The 6,226-nt window shown below is 37.5% G+C and overlaps 1 non-coding gene across 1 annotated transcript; it reads left to right on the forward strand.

Annotated features, from left to right (window-relative positions):
- Nucleotides 1-1,064: 1,064 nt before the first annotated feature.
- LOC114009888 (U6 spliceosomal RNA) lies at nt 1,065-1,171 on the forward strand. Its single transcript, XR_003551277.1, has one exon. It is a non-coding gene; the product is annotated as a U6 spliceosomal RNA (small nuclear RNA).
- The last annotated feature ends 5,055 nt before the right edge of the window (nt 1,172-6,226 follow it).

Consider the following 6,226-nt stretch of genomic DNA (forward strand, 5'->3'; position numbering starts at 1 on the left):
AGAAATGAAATTAATCATGATTCACATCCACAATAGCTCAATTCACAATTCTATTGCATGCCTCAAATCTCTTGATACTTACGTAAATCGAACACCAAGATATGTGGACATAAATTTGAAATGTCTAAGTTACAAAGTTTTCTATATGGGAATTATTCATGGCTTAATGGGCTGTGTAAAGGCTACTTTTTTTTTTTTGAGAGGTTTTTGCTATAAAGGCATTTGAGCTTTCCAGGAAGACAGAGAGAGACAGAGAGACAGAAAGCCAGACACCACCCCCCGCCCCGGGCGGATGGCCATGCCACAATCCCTTCTCCTCCATTCTCCTCTCAGGATCTTAGGCAGCCACACATATGCACCAGGAGTGAGTTTAAGCTACCGGGTCTGGGACTTAAACCGTGGTCAACTACATGACAGTCCGTTGACATAGCCAACTCATCAACTGCTTTTCCCAGTTTTTTAATATTATCAGAAAACAAGAAGTAGATACATTCTATTTTGGTCAAAACAAGAAAGTTTGAATTTGTAGGTGACAATAGACTGCAGAGAAAAAGTCAAATTCTGTAAGAGTGAATGCATAAAAATAATTCTATGGCTACAGATTAAAAACTGCTAGAGTCTCTTTTAGTCAAAGATGTATGGAAAACCCTGAGATATAAAACTGGGTGTCCTTACTTGCTCGAGAGAGAACAGAGAACATATGCCCCTTGCAGAAGTGATCCTGGACCCTGTACAAGAAGAAGAAGAGGAAATGGTAGGTGAGGACTCACATGATTGGCTATAGTTGTAGAAATCAACCTCTGTCTGTAGTAGCTATGAAAAAGAGACACATAAAACTAGGAGAGAAAGTTATAAGTCAAATCCCAGCTATTTTGGATAATCCAGCTAGATTGAGATCAATCACATGCAAATAGCTATTATAGAATATCTCAGGAGCTTCAAAGAAGAAAAATCAAAAAGAAAGCAGCACAAGACTTATTTTTAAAAAAGATAAGAGAAGTGGCAGGTGACACACAAAAGGGTATTCACTAGGAAAAAACGTTACATTAAAAGAAAGAAATAGGGGGCTCACTTTGTCAGCACTTATACTAAAATTGGAATGTCACAGAGAAGATTAGCATGGTCCCTGGGCAAAGATGACACGCAAACTCCTGATGTGTTCCATATTTTTTAAATTATTCTCAGATAAACAGAAACTGAAAGTATTCATCAACACTAGACCAGCTTTTTAAAAAGTAATGAAAGAAATATTGTATCAGACAAACTAAACACAGATAAACATAAATGAAAGGATAAAAAGAAAACAAGAAAATGGCTGACAAAATGGTAGGGATAAGTCCACAAATATTAATAATAATGTTGAAAGTTAAGGGATTAAATTCTCCAATTAAAATACACAGACCGGCTAAATGGATTAAAAAAAAAAAAAAAAAAAAAGGAGTCTCCTATTTGCTGCTTACAAAAAAATGCATCTCATTGATATGAAGTGAAAGCGAAGTGCTGGAAAAAAAAGGTATTGCATGCAAATGGAAACCAAAACAGGGCAGGAGGCATGATGTTGATATCAGACTAAATAGACTTCATGATAAGATAAAGCTATAAAAAGAGACAAAGAAGGGCACTATGTTGTACTAAAAGGATTAGTTAACTAAGAAGATACAACATTTATAAATATCTACCCACTCAACACTGGAGTACCCAACTATATGAAAGAGACTTCTAGATCTAAAGAAAGAGATAGACTGCAACAGAATAATCATCAGGGATCTCAACACTCTACCAGATCTTCTGGACAGACCATCTGGACACAAAATAAACAAAGAGAAACAAGATCTAAAAGATAATATAAATCAAATGGACGTTATAGACATCTATAGAACATTTCACCCATCAACCACAAAATCCACATTTTTCTCACCCCCACATGGAACATCTTCGAAGATCATCCACATGATAGGAACAAAAAAAGCTTTTACAAATTCGAATGTATAAAAACTATATTTTTAAAAGCGTATTTTCTGACCACGATGGAATTAAACTTTAAATCAACCACAGAAGAACTCTGAAAAATACTCAAGCATTTTGAAACTAAACAACCTATTCTGGAGGGACCAGCAGTTAGCGTAATGGCTATGTCACTGGACTCCCATGTAATCAATCACGGTTCGCGTCCTGGACCTGGTGGCTTAAAACTCACGCTGGGCACGTGTGCGTGCATACCCAAGATCCCTAGAGGAGAATGGAGGAGAAAGGATTGCGGTGTGACCATCCCCCCTGGGGGGTGATTTCTCACTTTCTGTCTCTCTGCCTCTCTCAGTCTGTCTGGCGAGCGCACGCGCCCTATCGCAAAAACCTCTCAAAAAACAACAACAACAACAACAACAAAAACCTATTCTGGAATGACTTCACAACCACTGAAGAAGTACAGTTCTCAACTTGTATTTTCCAGAACCAGCCCCCGTTGTGCTATTTGAATTCATAAACTTACCATTTGTCTATGGATTAAGATACAGTCATAATTTAAATTATAAACACGTGAAATATAGAGAAGGTCATCAATATAATCAGAGGCCCCAACCACCCTAATTTTAATGTGTGAATATGAATAATAATAATAAATTACAAATTGATTGTTATACTTAAGTTCTACATGTAGAACACACATAAGTACACAAACTATGGTAAGTGCTCCAAATGAATCGCAGTCCTTGCTGAAACAATACCACGGTATTTGTAATATCAAAGGTAAAATTTCCTTTTTCTTTATGAAAGGGTGGTGGAGGTTCATCTAGATTTTCAGTGTCAAGGAGACAATGTGTACCACACATTGTTTAGAAGGATGGAAATACGTCACATCAGCGTTAGAAAATGAGATCTTATGACACCTGTTTCAATGGTAGAAATTTGAATAGTAGAAGTTTGATCTAAAACTTAACACTCTGAATATAAATGAGAAGAATACACACACAAAAGTTAGTCTGACATATTTCAGATGTTCAACGAGAAAATGCATGGATAGAAGACAAATGTTGGATGATAGAAAGTAATATTCTCACTAAACAGAATGACAAAAAACAAATATCAAGCAAGTGACAATTTTTATTCTATTTCCATGCTCTCACAAATGCTACAATCTAATTTTTATCCTTAATTACTAAGTCTTTCAGATATTACACATCTTGAAAAATATTAGCAAAAGCAGGAGCCCTTAGAGACTGCTATGGAGCTAAAAGTTGTGTGTTTTTTTCTCAGTATGTGGTTATAGTGCGAAATGTAACTGTGAAAATGACATTGTGGGCTGCTATATTTATTCTCTCAATGACTTGAACGGCACATCAAGTTTACTTAGTTTATAATTATTTTTATCACTTGATGCTGCAGGCACAACCTGAGAGGAAAATTTAGCAGTTGCTTTCTGAATTTTACATCATTGCCCATAACAGGAACTCAGCACTTGAATTTAATTGACAAGTTGATTGACTATTCGGGGAGATACTCTGACTGAGTACGCTAGCAAACCCTCATTGATACCTCAGTCTCGAATCGTTCTATTTTATTACATTTCATTCTTAAGCCTAACAATAATATAATGTAGAATGGACCATTTATTCTAAATATTCCTAAATATATTTATACTACTAATTCAAATTTTACTGATAATTAAAGGAATGTTGCTATTTTATAGGAAATGTAAAGAAAATGTAGCTATTTTAAAACCTCTTATAATGATTTCTTGTGTTGGTATAGATAAGTAGCAAAATGTGGGAGGGGGCATCATACTATAATACAAAAGAAAATAAAATTTGTATGCAAATATTCATTTTCTAATTGTTGCTGCAAAATTACTTCACCTACCTCATTAAATCTCACTATCTATATTTGTAAAATCAGAATAATACCTCACTTTCTGAGTTACTGATGAGGAATATTAAGATAATATATGTCAAAGATTCTTTTGATTATCACTATCATACTCTCACAAGCAAGTAAAACATTCAAGAAAGCCTGGATTTTAATATCACAATAATTGCGAAACTTCAGTGACTTACAACAACATAACTTGGGACCAGCAGATGGAGCAATAGTGACGTTGCTGGACTCCATGTAGTAGACACAATTTGAGTCCCAGACTCAGAGGCTTAAAACTCAATCCAGGTATGTGTGCGTGTGTGCCCAAAATCCTGATGGGAGAATGGAGGAGAAGGGATTGAAGCATAGCCATCCCCCCAGGGATGATTTCTTGCTTTCTGTCTCCGTCTGTCTCCCCACAAGTGCATACACCCTGTAACAACAACAAGAACAACAAATTCTATCTAAGGAAAAAAACAAACATATTTTTGGGAACCAGCAGATGACGGAGTGGTCATGTAGCTGGGCTCCTACATGGCTAACCATAGTTTGAATCTGTACTTAGTGGCTTGAAAATCATGCTAGGCACATGTGGATGCGTGCCCATGATCCCAGGAGGAGAACAAAAAAATGATTGCAGCATGGACATTCCCCTGGATGATGTTTTCTCACTTTCCCTTTGTTTATCTCTGTCTTTCTCTCTGACAAGCACATATGCCCTAAGGCATAAACCTCTAAAAAAAAAAATTAAATCACATTCTTTATCAGAGGGGTCTGTTGATTACAGTTATATAAAGTGTCAAACTGTTGGAACGTTTGATATGGACAGAAAACAGAGCCATACATTGACAATTAAGTGAAGTACCACAATTTACATATGCTAAATTCCACTCTCAGCATTTATCAGCTAGTACTAGCAAAGCTTCTCAACCCACATAAGCCCGAAAATCCAGATTTATTATGTGAGCAGGTGACAGGAAATGAAAAATGATTGCCAAAATTAATAATGGTTTTCACAGAAAATAGACATTAAAAAATATGAGAAAATGAACAATTAAACTCCATTTCACATTAATGAGATCAACAAAATTTAAAAATGTGACTTACATTTCCGAATGTTAGCAATGATGTGGGGCAAGAGCATTTTTTGTCTAGACAGATGTCTTACTGTGTTTAATCCTGCTGCCTCATTTTCTCATTCTCCTATGCAGCCTGGAATGCAGGCACCCGCCACCAGAAGGGCATGTATTTTATTATTGTCAGTAGGTGTGTGTTCTCATGAGAAAGAGAAAGGGCGAGAGAGAACACCCCCACCAGTAGGGCGTCATGTGATAATCCACTTCTCTCCATCACTCCATTTTTCCTGCTCCCCCATCATGTTGGGCATTATTCACATGCACTCAGAGTAGTTTTCAAGTTGTTTAGGTAGGAGAAAAGGATTCCAACAGTGGTCCTGTGGGATACAGGTTCTTTTCCTTTTCTTTTTTTAGGGAGATTTTTGCTATAGGACGCCTGTGCTTCCTGGAGAGATGGAAAGAGACAGAGAAACAGAAAGGCCACCCTCCAGGGAGGATGGCCACACCACCATCCCTTCTCTTTCATTCTCTTCTGAGCATTTTGGGCATGCACACACACACAGGGCTGGGGTGAGTTTCAAGCCTCCAGGTCCAGGACGCGAACTATACTCTGCCATGTAGGAGTCCAGTGACGTAATTATTACACCATCTGCTGGTCCTGAAATCGAGCTTTCTGAGCACTTAACCACTGTGTTATAGGCCTCACAAGGGCATTTTTGTATGACAGTGGTGAGTTATAAATTAATGAATGCCATGTAAAGGAAATTTTGGAAAAATCCCGAGAAGGGTGGATATGTACAAGTCCTCAGTCCTAATTACTTAACTAATTTTCCAAGAAACAAGAAAGCACATAGTAGATACTGAAACTTGTTTGTAAGATTGAAATATTAGAAAAAATGTACATGTCTACAAGTTCATCAAACAGAAAATAAACACGGAGACATTATGCCACATATACAAACACACCCACAGATTTATAAACATGAGTTAATTGAAATTTTAGATGACCTCATAAATGAATCAAAAAAAATACAAATATTGAATTTTTTTTTTTTGGAGAGATTTTCACTGTAGGGCGCGTGCGCTCGCCAGACAGACAGAGAGAGACATAGAGACAGAAAGCGAGAAATCACCCCCAGGGGGGATGGTCACGCCGCAATCCCTTCTCCTCCATTCTCCTCTCGGGATCTTGGGCACCCACGCACATGCGCCCGGCGTGAGTTTTAAGCTACCGGATCCGGGACACGAACCGCGGTCGACTATGTGGGAGTCCAGCGACATAGCCATTACGCTAACTGCTG

Source organism: Tupaia chinensis, unplaced genomic scaffold (assembly GCF_000334495.1).
Source record: "Tupaia chinensis unplaced genomic scaffold, TupChi_1.0 Scaffold000658_1, whole genome shotgun sequence".
Classification (NCBI taxonomy): domain Eukaryota; kingdom Metazoa; phylum Chordata; class Mammalia; order Scandentia; family Tupaiidae; genus Tupaia; species Tupaia belangeri.